At 36.2% G+C, this 13,835-nt stretch overlaps 1 long non-coding RNA gene and 1 pseudogene across 1 annotated transcript in view; both read right to left on the reverse strand.

The window, feature by feature from the left end:
* Window positions 1-3,446: 3,446 nt before the first annotated feature.
* LOC114089148 (NADH dehydrogenase [ubiquinone] flavoprotein 2, mitochondrial pseudogene) lies at window positions 3,447-4,291 on the reverse strand (annotated as a pseudogene).
* An 8,134-nt stretch (window positions 4,292-12,425) lies between these two features.
* LOC117794735 (uncharacterized) overlaps window positions 12,426-13,835 on the reverse strand; it is a 39,630-nt gene continuing 38,220 nt past the window's right edge. Inside the window, exon 2 of the long non-coding RNA XR_004618599.2 lies at window positions 12,426-12,568. This is a non-coding gene — a long non-coding RNA (uncharacterized lncRNA). The remainder of the gene's footprint in view (window positions 12,569-13,835) is intronic.

Here is a 13,835-nt window from a genome sequence, read left to right on the forward strand (position 1 = left end):
ACCCAAAGGATTTCAAATCAGCATACTACAGTGACACAGCCACCTCAATGTTTATAGCAAGAGCTAAACTGTGGAACCAACCTAGATGTCCTTCAACAAATGAATGGATAAAGAAATTGCGGTGTATATAAACAATGGAATTTTACTCAGTCTTAAAAAAGGATGAAACTATGGCAAATTTGCTGGGAAGTGGATGGAGCTGTAGAATATCATGTTAGGTGAAATAAGCCAGTCCCAAAGAACCAAAGGCCGAATTCTTTCTCTGATATGCAGGTGCTAATTCACAATAACCAGGAGGCAGGGGCTATGGAAAAATAGAAGAATTTTGGATTAGGTACAGGAAGTGAAGGGTGGAGAGGGGGCACGGGGGTAGGAAGGATAGTGGAATGAATCAGACATTATTATCCTATGTACATATATGATTATACAACTGGTATGATTCTACATCATGTACAATCAGAAGAATGAAAAGTTATACTCCATTTCTGTATGACATATCAAAATGCATTCTATTTTCATGTGTAACTAATTAAAACAAACAAACAAAAAATCTTTAAAAAATTACCTTGAGGTATCACTTCACATCCACTAATATGGCTCCTATTAAAAAGTCAGAAAACATAGGCTGGTGTTGTGGCTCAGTGGCAGAGCACTTGCCTAGCATGTGTGAGGCATTAAGTTCAATTCTCACCATCACATATAAATAAATGAATAAAATAAAGGTCCATCAACATTTAAAAAAATATTTTTTAAAAATTCTAGAAAATATCAAATGACACCATGGATGTGGAGAGACTGGAACCCTTATACAGTATTATTGGAAATGTAAAATAGTGCCACAGCCACTACAAAAAAGAAAATAAATTTTTCTCAAAAAAATTAAAAATAGAGCTCCCATATGTTCCAGTAATCCCACTTCTAGATACGCATGTAAAATCAAATCGTGGAAAACGGGATCTCAAAGAGGTATTCGCAAAACCATGTTCATTATAGCATTATTCACAGAAGCCAAGAGGTGGATCAAGGAATGAATGGATAAAACAAAATGCACTACATGTATAAGATGAAATATTATTCAACTTTGAAAAGGAAGTAAATCCTGTCACATCTTACAAAATGGATAAACCTTAAGGACCTTGTGCTAGGTGAAAACGGTCACAAAAAAATAGAAAAAAAAAATGGAACTGGGCCTGGTGGCACATGCCTATAATCCCAGTGACTCAGAAACCTGAGGCAGAAGGATCACAAGTTCAAAGCTAACCTCAACAACTTAGAGAGGCCCTAAGCAACTTAGCAAGACCCTGTCTCAAAATTTACAAGTAAATAAATACAATTTTTGAAAAATTAAAAAGGAATAAATGAAAAAACAAAAGAAAATTACTGTACGATTTCACTTATATCAGATATCTAAAAGTAGTCAAATTCATAGAAACAGAAAATAGAATACTGGTTGCCAAGGATCTGGGAGGAGGAAATGGGGGCTTATTGCTTAATGGGTATGGAGTTTGAGTTGTGCATGATGAAGAAATTCTGGAGAGAGATGTGAAGCACAGCAATGTGAACATGATTAAAACCACTAACCTGTACATCTAAAATGGTTAAGATGAAAAATGTGGAGGCTCAGTGGTAGAGCACTTGCCTAGATGTTCAAGACCCTGAAATCTATCCCCAGCACTATTAAAAAATGATAAATTTTATGTGATTAACTACAAGTTTAAAAATTATATTTTGAAAATTATATTTTCAAAATTATGAAATATTGTTCAAAGAAATTTAAACAGATATAAATAAATAAATGAAAATAAATCTCATGTTGATGAATCAGAAGACTTAATATTAGTAACACTAATTGTACAGATTCAATACAGAATTACATAGTGAAATTTATAAAAATACAAAGTGAGATTTTTATTTTTTACTCTTAGTAACTTATGCATCAAACAAGTTTAGATGCAGATTTGAACAACTTAATTAGCAAAGTTGATTAAGCATATCCTGTATGTAACTGTTAGAAAATGTTACAGTTTGGATCTAAAACTGCCCCCCCCCCCAACAGCTCCTGTATTAGGCAATACTGGAATGTTCAGAGTGAAATGATTAGATTTTTTGAGCTATAATCTAATTGGTAGACTAATCCATTTGTTGGATTAATCATTTGAATGGACTACTGGATGGCAAATGCAGGCAAGTAGGGCATGGCTGGAGGAAATGAGTCACTGGGGGCATAGCCTAGGCCATATCTCCCTATAGCCCCCCTTCACCTCTTTTCTTCTCTTTTCTCCCCTTCCTCCCCTCCCCACCCACTTCCTCCTCCTCTTCTTCCACCCACTTCCTTCCACCCACTTTCCTTCTCCTCTTCTTCTTCCTCCTCCTCGACACATCTCTCCCTCTCTCCCCCGTCCCTGTCTCTCTCATTGTCATGAACTAAGCAGCTTCCCTCCCCAACACTATTTCACTTCATGTTCTGCTTCATCTGGGGCCCAGAATAATGGACTTGGCACACCATAGACTGAACCTCTGAAACCATGAGCCCAAAATAAACTCTTCCTCCTAGAAGTATTTTGGTCACAGAACAAAAGCTACTAACAACAAAATATGCTTTTCTTCCCCCCAAAAAAACACGTGATACATTTACAAGAATGGATGATGTTTTGGGATATATATCATACCTCAAAAAATTTTAAAGAGACTTAATCCTTTAACCATAATACAAACATAAAGTTCAAAAATAAAAAAAGTCATAAGTAAATCTTCTCATTTGGATATTCACAAAATCTATTAGGAGGGATGAAGTTGCAGGCTCAAGGCTAAGTTGCTAAGAAAATGCACTGAAGTATGTTTTGAATTGGTCTGAAGATAAAACTTCTCCTTTCCACAGAGCGGATGTTCTCTCAAACCCTTGTTTCATGTAGCTTCTGATTGGTAGAACCTATATTGTGTTCCTGTGCAAAAGAGGAAGGGAAAGTAAATATCTGGCACTTTGAGCTGCTGTAGTGAATTGTGCATGCCAACCATACAAATAAAATTCAGGAATTCCCCAAATATAAAAAGTGTTATACCACAGAGCAGCCAAAACTCAGAACAAATATCCTAATAATAACTGTACATCACTCACTATACAATCGATGAAGTCAGTCCTGGGAGGGACTTAAACTCAGATTGCAAATTGTACTTATATTCATATAGACATTACAAACTAACATTTTTAATTCAATAATGTACTTATAACCCTGAATATCTTAGATTATTTTCAGTAGGGGCTCTTAAAACATGCATATATGTAGCTTTCCTATATCAATTTAACTTGATCCAAGAATAGAATGTAGAATACCTGGAGAATTGATAGAATTGGAACTCCTTGTATTGCTTCTAAGGGCTCCATATATATATAAAATATAAATAAAATATTTTATTTCTGCAATAACATATTTACAGTTGATTATAAATTAAAGGCCTGCTTGCACACCAAAGCCAAGTCCTTTGGGTGGTTAGGACAAAGAGGTAAGACCTCCAGCTGGCTCACGACAGAAACATCCACTCCTTGGCCCAGGTTTTGGAAATTTGCCTGCTTTGAGCTCATCAATATTTCTTCAATATACTTTGGTGTCAGATCCTCATAGTAATTGGCATTTATTGGAACCATCGGTGCATGCGCGAAGACCCCTAAACATTTCACCTCTATAAGGGTGAAAGTTTGTCAGGTGCAGTTTTCCCAACTTTTATTCCAAGCTTCTTTTGAATGACTCCCAATATGCTGTCAGAGTTTTGAAGATGTTGTAGTGCAGACTTGAATGTGTTACTTTCCAACTGGCTTTCGATTATACATTGTATAAAAAGTTGCTACTTCATATACTCTCATTGGAGGTACTTGTAAATTTTCTGCAACCTTGTTCATAGCAGAGATGGGCAACCACTCATTCTGCCTTTGAGCCAAATCCAGGACTGGAAGCACAGCTGCTGCTTTATGCCCTGCTGGATAGTTCTTTATAATTGCCTTTATGCTCTTATAGTTTTCTGGTGTGAAATCAAATGGGATAGCTGGGTTATTCTCAGGAGTATCCCTGTGCACAAACAAGGCTCCTCCAGCACCATTCTGTACAGCTGTCTTATCAAATCCCTTATGTCTTCTCCACCCCGCGGTGAGGCCTGCAGGCCAGCCCCTGAGCACCAAGGAGCAGAACTCAGCGGACTAAATTATTTGCCTTTTGCTGCCTCGCCAAACCAAACCATAATCTCGATAATCCGGAGAGAGCCTGGGACGCATGGCATGCACGCTCCCAAACTCAAGCATCGCGACCAGATTGGTGCGCAGTTCTCTATGCGGAGGGCTTTAAGGGCTCTTAACAAAACTGAATTTGCCAGCTAAAACCCCCAATTGATTAGGGATAAAATAGAAATACCAATGCAGTATACTTAATTGCTTTAAGATGAAATTATTTAAGATGAAAATCACTATATGAATAAAAACAAACCCCCACAAACATAAATTTTAAAAGTAAAATAGGTGCATGTTTTAGTCAGGTTTTTTGCTGTTGTGACCAAAAAACCTGACAAGAACATTTTTTTTTTTAAGAGAGAGTGAGAGAGGGGGGGGGAAGATAGAGAGAGAATTTTTTAATATTTATTTTTTAGTTTTCGGCGGACACAACATCTTTGTTGGTATGTGGTGCTGAGGATCAAACCCGGGCCGCACGCATGCCAGGCGAGCGCGCTCCACTTGAGCCACATCCCCAGCCCCTGACAAGAACAATTTTAAGAGAAGGAAAAGTTTATTTGGTGCTCATGGTTTCAGAGGTCCGCAGACAGCCAACTGCGTTGCTCTTTGTGGAGGTGAGGCAGAACATCATAGCAAAAAGGTGTAAAGGAAAAAAGCAACTCAGGACACGGTAAGCTGGAAGTAGAGACAGAACCCTCCCTCACTGGGGACAACAGGTATCCCAAAGGCACACCCCCAATGACACACCTCCTCCAGCCACACCCTACCTGCCTATAGTTACCACCTAGTTAATCCCTTTCAGAGGAATCAAGGCACTGGTTAGGGTAAGGCCCTCACAACTCAACCATTTCACCTTTCAGCTTTCTTACATTGTCTCTCACATGAACATTTGGGGTACACCTAAGATCTAAATTATAACATTGCATATGGAAAAGAATCGAAACATTATAAAAAGCTGTTGAGATGACTAAGTCAACTATCCCAAAATGGGGCTCTGCTGTATTTAAAATATAAGACAAAATGAAAGCCAAGACACCTTGATGTGATTGCAAGTGAGGATGGAAGGACTGCCTGCTTTGCAGCATGGAGTGGAACCTGCTTTGTTACATGATGTCAACTGTAGGCTCTTCCAGAAGATGGATATGCAGACAGTGCGTTTGGAGGGCAACTGCCAGTGATCCCTGGTGAGGTATGCTTAAACTTGCTGAAAAAGGATGATCTCTGTGTTTTATGCACAAGTTAGCCTGAAATGTGACTCGACAATAAAAAAAGTTCTCCAAATCCGACTCTGAACCAGTATCTAAAATATCTTTGATGATTACATAATGTGTGGAATTAGAAGAAAACGCTTCTGGATGGAGAAGAGATGAGAAACACTGAGCAGAGTCACTGGGAGAAGAAAGTCCTTTTCAGTTGTCCACAGTGCTGAGGCCTGTCCCAGGGCACTCTGGCCTCCCCTTCACACCTTCAACAAAACCCCTGTCTGTGGCTTTTGCTCCAGAAGCCCAGACCCTGTGTCTGAGTCACTTTCTACCAGCAGTGCAGACAGATATCAGTATTTGTTTAATTGTATGAGTAAACTATTGTGACTCACTAAAAATAAAAATACACACACACACACACACACATATATATATATATATATATATATATATATATATATATATATATATACACATTACCCCGAATAAGGCAGAGAGAATTATGTACTTTGTGAAGGTTGTTTTAGTCATTGTTGCTGATAAACTAGAAGGGATTTTTTTTGAATACTGGATTTTCAGCATATAATTGTTTTTCCCTACTTAGAACATCACTGAACCAACAATGTTTGTTCAGACATTGTCATCTTACAGCTAGTGTCATGACCTGCCCATTATTTCTTAATGAGATGACTGCATTTTAAAAAATTTAAGCCAACACACCTTGAAAAAAAGTTAAGATTCAATTAAAAAAGAATCATCTAAAATCCCTGCCTTTTCAAGGAATATGAAAGACCAGAAAATATGAAAATCTTTCACTACAAAAAGCTAAATATACTGGATAAAATGTAGCAAGCATTCTATTAAGTGCAGAGGTAAGATTTCAGTAAAATAATTACTAAGGGCCCTAAAACAAGAGAGAACTATATCATGGTGTGACACCTTTGCCTCTAAGCCAAGAAGTTAACTTAATAATCAGCTATAAACTGGTAGTATTCTTGTGAAGCCTGATAGAAACAAACTGAAATGAAATGCTCTGAAACCCAGCCTTTCAGGATTTTTATGGATAAATCTCAGCTTAAAATGAAGTCATCTTCCAAAATATAAAACCCAAAGGGGAACAATCTTTTATGACCAACTATCAGCAGATAAGATAAAGATAGCAGATCAAAGTTCCAAATAACTATATAACTATAAAATGTCAAATAAGGAGAGGAAACATGATTAAAAAGAAAAAATATAAAAGTTTTTTAAATGTATTTTTGCAAACAAAGTAGAATTATGGAAATGAAAAACGTAGTCATTAAAAACAAAACTCATCAGATTTGTGTTTGTGTGTGTGTGTGTGTGTGTGTGTGTGTGTGTGTGGTAAGAGGATTAGTTAACTGGATAACTGACCTGAAGAAGTTTTCCAGAAGTAAGAGCGAAAGAGGTGAGGTGGGTGAGGAAGACAGGAGAAAGGAAGGGAGGAAAGAAAGAATTTGCAGGGCATGTTAACTAAAATCTAGTAGGAGTGCTAAATGGAAAAAGCAAAGGGAATGGAAGATTGACAGGCTTCATTAGAGGGAAATATAAGGGCTGAAATGTTTACGAGATTATAGATAAACTTAAATATGTAGATTCGAAAAGGGAAATAAATTCCAAACTAGAGTAAATAAATTAATGATAGTGAAACAGCAGAATTCTAACACAGAGCAAAAGTCTTAAAAGCAACCTAGATAAAAGGATAAAAGACCACTTGTAAAAGAATACTTGTTAGGATGATCACAGTTGTATCTTTGGCAGTAATAAAGTCATAAATCAGTGGAAACAATGACCAGACTATACAGTGAACTATGCCCTCAGGTTTTAAAAATGAAACCTTTTTGAGAGAAAGAAAAAAATAAAAAAGACTGGTTGAATCATCTTTCTTCCTGCCAAAGCATGCTTGGCAGACTTTCAATAAAGGAACAGAAAAACCTGGCAACCAGCAGCTGAACCCAGCCGTTCAAGTGAATGTTAAATCCAGAGGTATTTTTCCACTAACTAGGGGTATGTGATTCTATAAAGGAATATGGTTGGGTTAGATAAGGGTGGAATGGGGTTATTGAAGAAACAGCAAGTAATGGCTGGTGCTATGTCTGATAGTGGAAGCAACCCAATCTAGGGTTTTTTTTTTAATCCAATCTTGATTTTGACTGTTTCAACAACAGTGGAAAGCAATATCTAATTTATGTTAGGCTCAAATGCACCAATCTGTAAAGACTGTCACAAAATGTTCTTAATGCTTAATAATTTGTATGTGTAATGTATGTAAAAAAATAAAACTATAAATATCTTTCACCTAGTTTGCTTAGATTACAGAGCACTTATTTCTTATGAATTATATTTTTATATATATTTTTACTATAAGAGTAATTCACATTTGCTGTAGAAAGTTTGGAAGACATATATGTCACAGGAAAATTTTTAAATCTCCTTTAATCTTACCATCTCAAGAAAATACTGGATATGGAGAATTTTAGGATATTTCAAGTCTTGCTGAATATTTAATTAAACTTTTTGTGCCTGTGCATGTGTATGTGTGGTATTGGAAATTTTTTTTTTCAATTTCAATATTTATTTTTCAGTTTTCGGCGGACACAACATCTTTGTTTGTATGTGGTGCTGAGGATCGAACCTGGGCCTCACACATGCCAGGTGAGCGCGCTACCGCTTGAGCCACATCCCTAGCCCCTGGTATTGGAAATTGAACTCAGGAGTTTCTCTACCACTGAGCTATATGCCAAGTACTTTTTTTTTTTTTTTTAAGACAGAGTCTCACTATATTGCCCAGACTGGCCTCAAACTTGCAATCCTCCTGCCCCAGCCTCCTGAGTAGCTGGGATTACTGGCATGCACCACTGTGCCAGTCTAATTAAACTTTTTACTTTTGAGGCAATTATAGATTTACATGCAATTCTAAGAAATAATATCAACGAATCCTGGGTACTCTTTACACAGTTTCCCCTCAATGGGAACCTTTCAAAAAACTATAATACAACATCACAGCCAGAATAGTAATGTTAATACAATCAAGATAAAGCACACTTCATTTATCACAAATTATTGCCCAAGTTATTCTGTAGTCACACCCACTTTCCTCCTGTCCCAACCACTTCTTTAATCCTGAAACCCATTATTCTACATTTCTATGATTTTATCATTTTGGGGTGAGGGGGATGATACCAGAGATTGATCTTGTGTTGATGTCAGGGACATTCGATTATTGAGCCACATCCCCAGCCCTATTTTGCACTTTATATAGGGACAAGGTCTCACTGAGTTGCTTAGTGCCTCGCTAAATTGCTGAGGCTGGCTTTGAACTTGTGATCCTCCTGCCTCTGCCTCCCAAGTTGCTTGAATTACAGGAATGTGGCACTGTGCCCGGTCATCCATTTCTATGATTTCATTATTTCAATAATATTATATGAATGGACTTATGCAGTAAATAACTTGTCTGCATTCAGGTTTTCATTCAAGACAATTCTCTAGATATGCTTCCAGGTTGTAACCTGTGTCAATATTTTTGTTCCTTTTTATTGCTGAGTAATATTGCATAGTGTTATGATTTGAATCTGGAATGCCCCCCAAAGGCTCATGTGTTGAAGGCTTGGTCCCCAATGCAATAATGTCAGAGGTGGAAATTTTGGAAAGTGATTGGGTCATCATTGATGGATTCATAACTGGAGGTACTTCTGGGAGGTGATGGAAACTGTATGAATGAGAGCTAATTGAAGGGAATGGGTCTTAAGGACATACCCTTGGGTACTCTATCTTCTCCCCAACCCCTTTCTCTCTCCCTGCTTTCCAGTCACCATGAAGTAAGCAGCTCTGCTGCACCACATACTACCTACCATGATATTCTGCCTCATTATAGGCCCATACCAATAGGAACAAGTCACCATGAACTGAAATCTCTGAAACCATGAACCAAAAATAAATCTTTCCTCCTTTAAGTTGATTTTCTTAGATATGTTGTCACAGTGACATAAATCAGACACACACACGGTAACACACATTGATATATCAGTTTGTATAACTATTTGCCTTTTAGAAAACATTTGGGTTCTTTCCAGTTGTTAACTACTGCAACTAAAACTGCTATAGCACTCATGTACAGCTTTTTTGTGTGATATAAGTTTTCATTTATAGGGGTAATTTCTGGGTCATATAGTAGTTGTATTATTAATTTTTAAAGAAACTACCAAATGGTTTTTCAGAGTGGCTCCACCTCTTTTCATCCCACCAGTCACCTACAAGAGATCCAATTTCTCCACATCCTCACCGGCTTTTAGTGTTGCCACCTTGTTCTATATGTTAGCCATCTTGGTAGGTGTGTAGTGATATCTCATAATCATTTAATTTGTGATTTTAGTCAATTCCTTAATGGCTATTGATGTTGAACAAATCCTTATTGATAGCTGACAATCAATCTTTTTAGTGAAATGTCTCTTCATATGCTTTGACCACGTTTTATCTGAATTTTTATTTTTTTTTTATTGTTCAGCTCTGGGAGTTCTTTATGTATTCTAGATACTAGTCTTTTGTTGAATTAGTATGTTATTGGCAATTATTTTCCCCCACTCTGCAATTTGTTTCTTTATCTACTTGATGAAAAGTTCTTGAACAGAGCAAACATTTTTAACTTTGATGAAGTCCAATTTACAAACTTCTTCTTTCATGGATCTTGTTTTGATGCCAAGTACAAGATCTCTTTTTTTAAAAAAAAAATTAGTAGTAGATAGACAAAATACCTTTGTTTTATTTACTTATTTTTATGTGGTGCTGAGAATCGAACCTAGTGCCTCACATGTGCCAGGCAAGGGCTCTACCACTGAGATACAACCTCAGTCCCAAATATAAGAACTCTTTGAAATCAAGTACTGATGCATGCTACAACATGGGTGAGCCTTGAACACATTATGCTAAGTGAAAGAAATCAGACACAAAAGGCCATGTGTTGTATAATTCCTTTTATATGAATATCCAAAATAGGCAAACTCATGCAGAAAGCATATTAGTGACTGTCAGAGAGGAAGAGGGAGTGGTAAGTGACTTTTTAGACAGTAAAGAGTTTTCTTTGTTCTCATACTAGTTATTGGTGGTGGCTTCACAAGATGTGAAAGTAACAAAGGGTACTAATGGTAAATTCCATGTATGTTTTGCCACAATTTTTAAAAAGCTTTATTAGAGACATTACAAATTATTTTTGAAATGTCACAACAATAAGCATTCTATACCACTCACTAGGGTTAAAAGTCTCGATTTATGTACATCCCAAAGTGGATTTTTTTTCAGTGTAATTTGTAAATAAATAAATTTTGAAACCTGAAAACAATTATAAGAGCACTTTACCTAGACCTGTTTCCCAAATATTTTCTCAGATATTTTTCCAAAAGTTTTATAGTTTTGCAATTTATACTTAAGACCTTAGTTCATTTTGAGTTCATCATTGTATAATGTGTGAGACTGGGTCTAAATTACTTTTTCTGCCTATGGATGTTCAATGTTTCTAGCACCATTTGTTGAAAACCTATCTTCCCGCTTGAATTGTTTTTGCACTTTTGTTGAAAATCAATTGGGAATATTTGCATGTGACTCTATTTCCAGATTCTGTAGCCTGTTCCACTGACCTGTTCCATTGTCTGTCTCTGTCAATACCACACAGTCTTGACAATCAAAACTGTATAATTTGCCTCAAATTTGGGCAGACTGAGCCCTCCCATTTTATTCTTATTCAAAATATCTCTTACTAGTCTAGTTTCTTTACCTTTCCATATCAACTTTAAAATAACCTTATCCATATATAGTTTTAAAATCTTTGTTGGATACTGATAGAAATTACATTAAACCCATATTTGAGAACTAATATGTTAATATAGCAAGCTCCCAATCTATGAACATGGTACATTTCTCCAATTATTTTACTCTTCTTTAATCAGTGTTGTGTAGTGTTCAGCATACAAGTCCCCTTGGATCCACTGACACCACAAGAGAGGAAGGTTTATTAATAGCAGGTGGATATCTGCCCTGTCTCCCTATATACAGTCTCATTACAGCTTAGCAAGAATAGAGGTCTAGAATCTACACTGAGCCTTTGCTAGTGAGAATAGGAATAAGTATGACAGTTTTTTCTATGGTGTTTGGCTGAACCTGAGCGGTTATTATGTGAAAGTTTTTGTCTCACTAGTACATCCTTTTCCTGGTCCTTTGTTGGTTAGAGAAAACAAGCTTATGTTAGGTCATTTTTAACCTATATCCATTGGTGTTTCCAGCATGCTGAATTCAGCTCCAGGCCTAGGGTATGTGGGTAAAAAAGAAAACTTAGGGAGCTGTGTCTTTCTTTGGTTCCTGAGGTCCTAAGAATGTCCTCCTTCTCTCCTTGCAGTCTTTCTCTGTTTGCTTTACGTATCACGACCATGATCTTCAGTTGTACTTAGCAAGGGGAACAGGGAAAATTATGTCTGTTCCATGTCCCAGGAAGCAGAGGCCCTATTTTATTTTCTATTAGTTTAGTTTATAATTTTGTATTAAATTGGGATAATATTAATTTTTCCAACTTAAAAATATATTTCAAATATTTGAAGTTATGTTTTAAAAATAGTATAAATTTATCACTTTGGAACTACATCTCCTGATATTTTTCAGCATTTTATATTCATGAGTTTTATAATTTTCTTTGACTAATTTCTATTTTCACTACCATGCCTGGAAGTTTTTCACATAGGAATTGCTTTTCAAATATTGTTATTTCCATTTATTCATGACAGTTACTATGGAGATAATGAGGCCACATAGATTCTGTGCTGAATGGGCATCTAGACTTACTTTCCAGCTTATTAAAATGTCTTCTATACAACATAGTACTAAATATCAAGCATCTTTGATATTGCTTTTGAATAGCTGCAATAATGAAGATTCTATTTGAGAGCACCCAAGTTCTAAAATGAATGGCAAAACCATTATAGAATAACTCACACTAACATAAATTTAATTCTATTGTGGATTAGATTTATTCTTTTGCACTTTCTCTCAACATTGAACATTTCCATTATTCCTCAACAACAACAACATAAACGTCTTCTTTAATAAGTCTTCTTTCTGCCATCACTCTGACAAGAGGAAGAAGAATCTGTGAAAAACATAAAAATAATATGTGATTAACATAAAAACAGCTAATATTCTTTCATCACTTTTCATGTGTCTAGTAGTAACGATTCATTCAAAAGGCAGTAACTATTTTGATTCTCACATCTGTGATGCAGATACTACGCATTTCTCCCATTCATGTATGAGAAAACTGAGTCCCAGGGGTGTTATGTGACTTGTCTACATTATACACAGTAACAGTAACATAACCAAAATTCAATCCATTTTACATGCTTTAAACACTGTTTAACCTCAGCATGAGAATGATGATTTCTGCAACATCAGATTGTACCAGACAGCTTTAAACCTTCTTGGCTGGTTCAGCAAAAGGAACCAAAACTTTTAAATTTAAAAAAATGTTATTTATTTACTTCATTCACCCATTTTTCTATGTAGCAGTCACCATTGTATTCTCTCCATAATAAGAGACTGGGGAAATTTTGTTCTTCAAATATTTGAAAGGGAAATCTATCATGTGTTTGTTCAAAACTTTGTATGAAATGCCTATTTGCCAGCATTTAAGTACTTAAGATACTTCATTTGCCAAAACAGAGAAAGATTGGAAAGAGAAAATAAACAGTGACTAAAAGAAATAAGAGATAAGTAAATTTTATGATATATTTGAAAGTGGAAGTAAAAAAGTCAAAATCAGTATATGTGAACTTAGTGTGCAGGTTGCAAGCAACATTAAATAGCATAAGAAGATGATGTACAATGGTGAGAGAATCAGTCTTTAAGGAAGGGGATTCCATGTAGAGAACATTTCCAGGGCACTAACTGGGAGACTGTCTGGCATATTTGAAGAATGGCAGGGACTAGTGTGGCTGGCAAAATGATCCGGTGAAAGAGCAGTAGGAGACATGTATAACCATGAAAATCACTGGAAATTCTGGGAATTTGCAGGGGAAGGACCCCTATTTCTAATAATAGATTTATTGTGATACAATTCAGATACCATAAAATTCCTTTTGCTGAAGTATACAATTCAGTGATTGATAGTATATTCACAGAATTGTGCTACCCTCATTATAACTTTAGAATATTTTCATCACTCCCCAAAACCACCATACCATTTAGAAATCATTCCTCATTCACTTTTCTCCCTGCCCTCTAGAGACTCTTATGCTGTTAAAGTCTCTGTGGAATTCCCCATTCTGGACAATTCATATAAAAAGAATCATACAATATGTGGCCATTTGTGCCTCATTTCTACTAAAAGGCAAAATGTTTTGAAGGTTCATCCATGTGGT

This window comes from Marmota flaviventris, chromosome 13, assembly GCF_047511675.1.
Source record: "Marmota flaviventris isolate mMarFla1 chromosome 13, mMarFla1.hap1, whole genome shotgun sequence".
NCBI classification, from domain to species: Eukaryota; Metazoa; Chordata; class Mammalia; order Rodentia; family Sciuridae; genus Marmota; species Marmota flaviventris.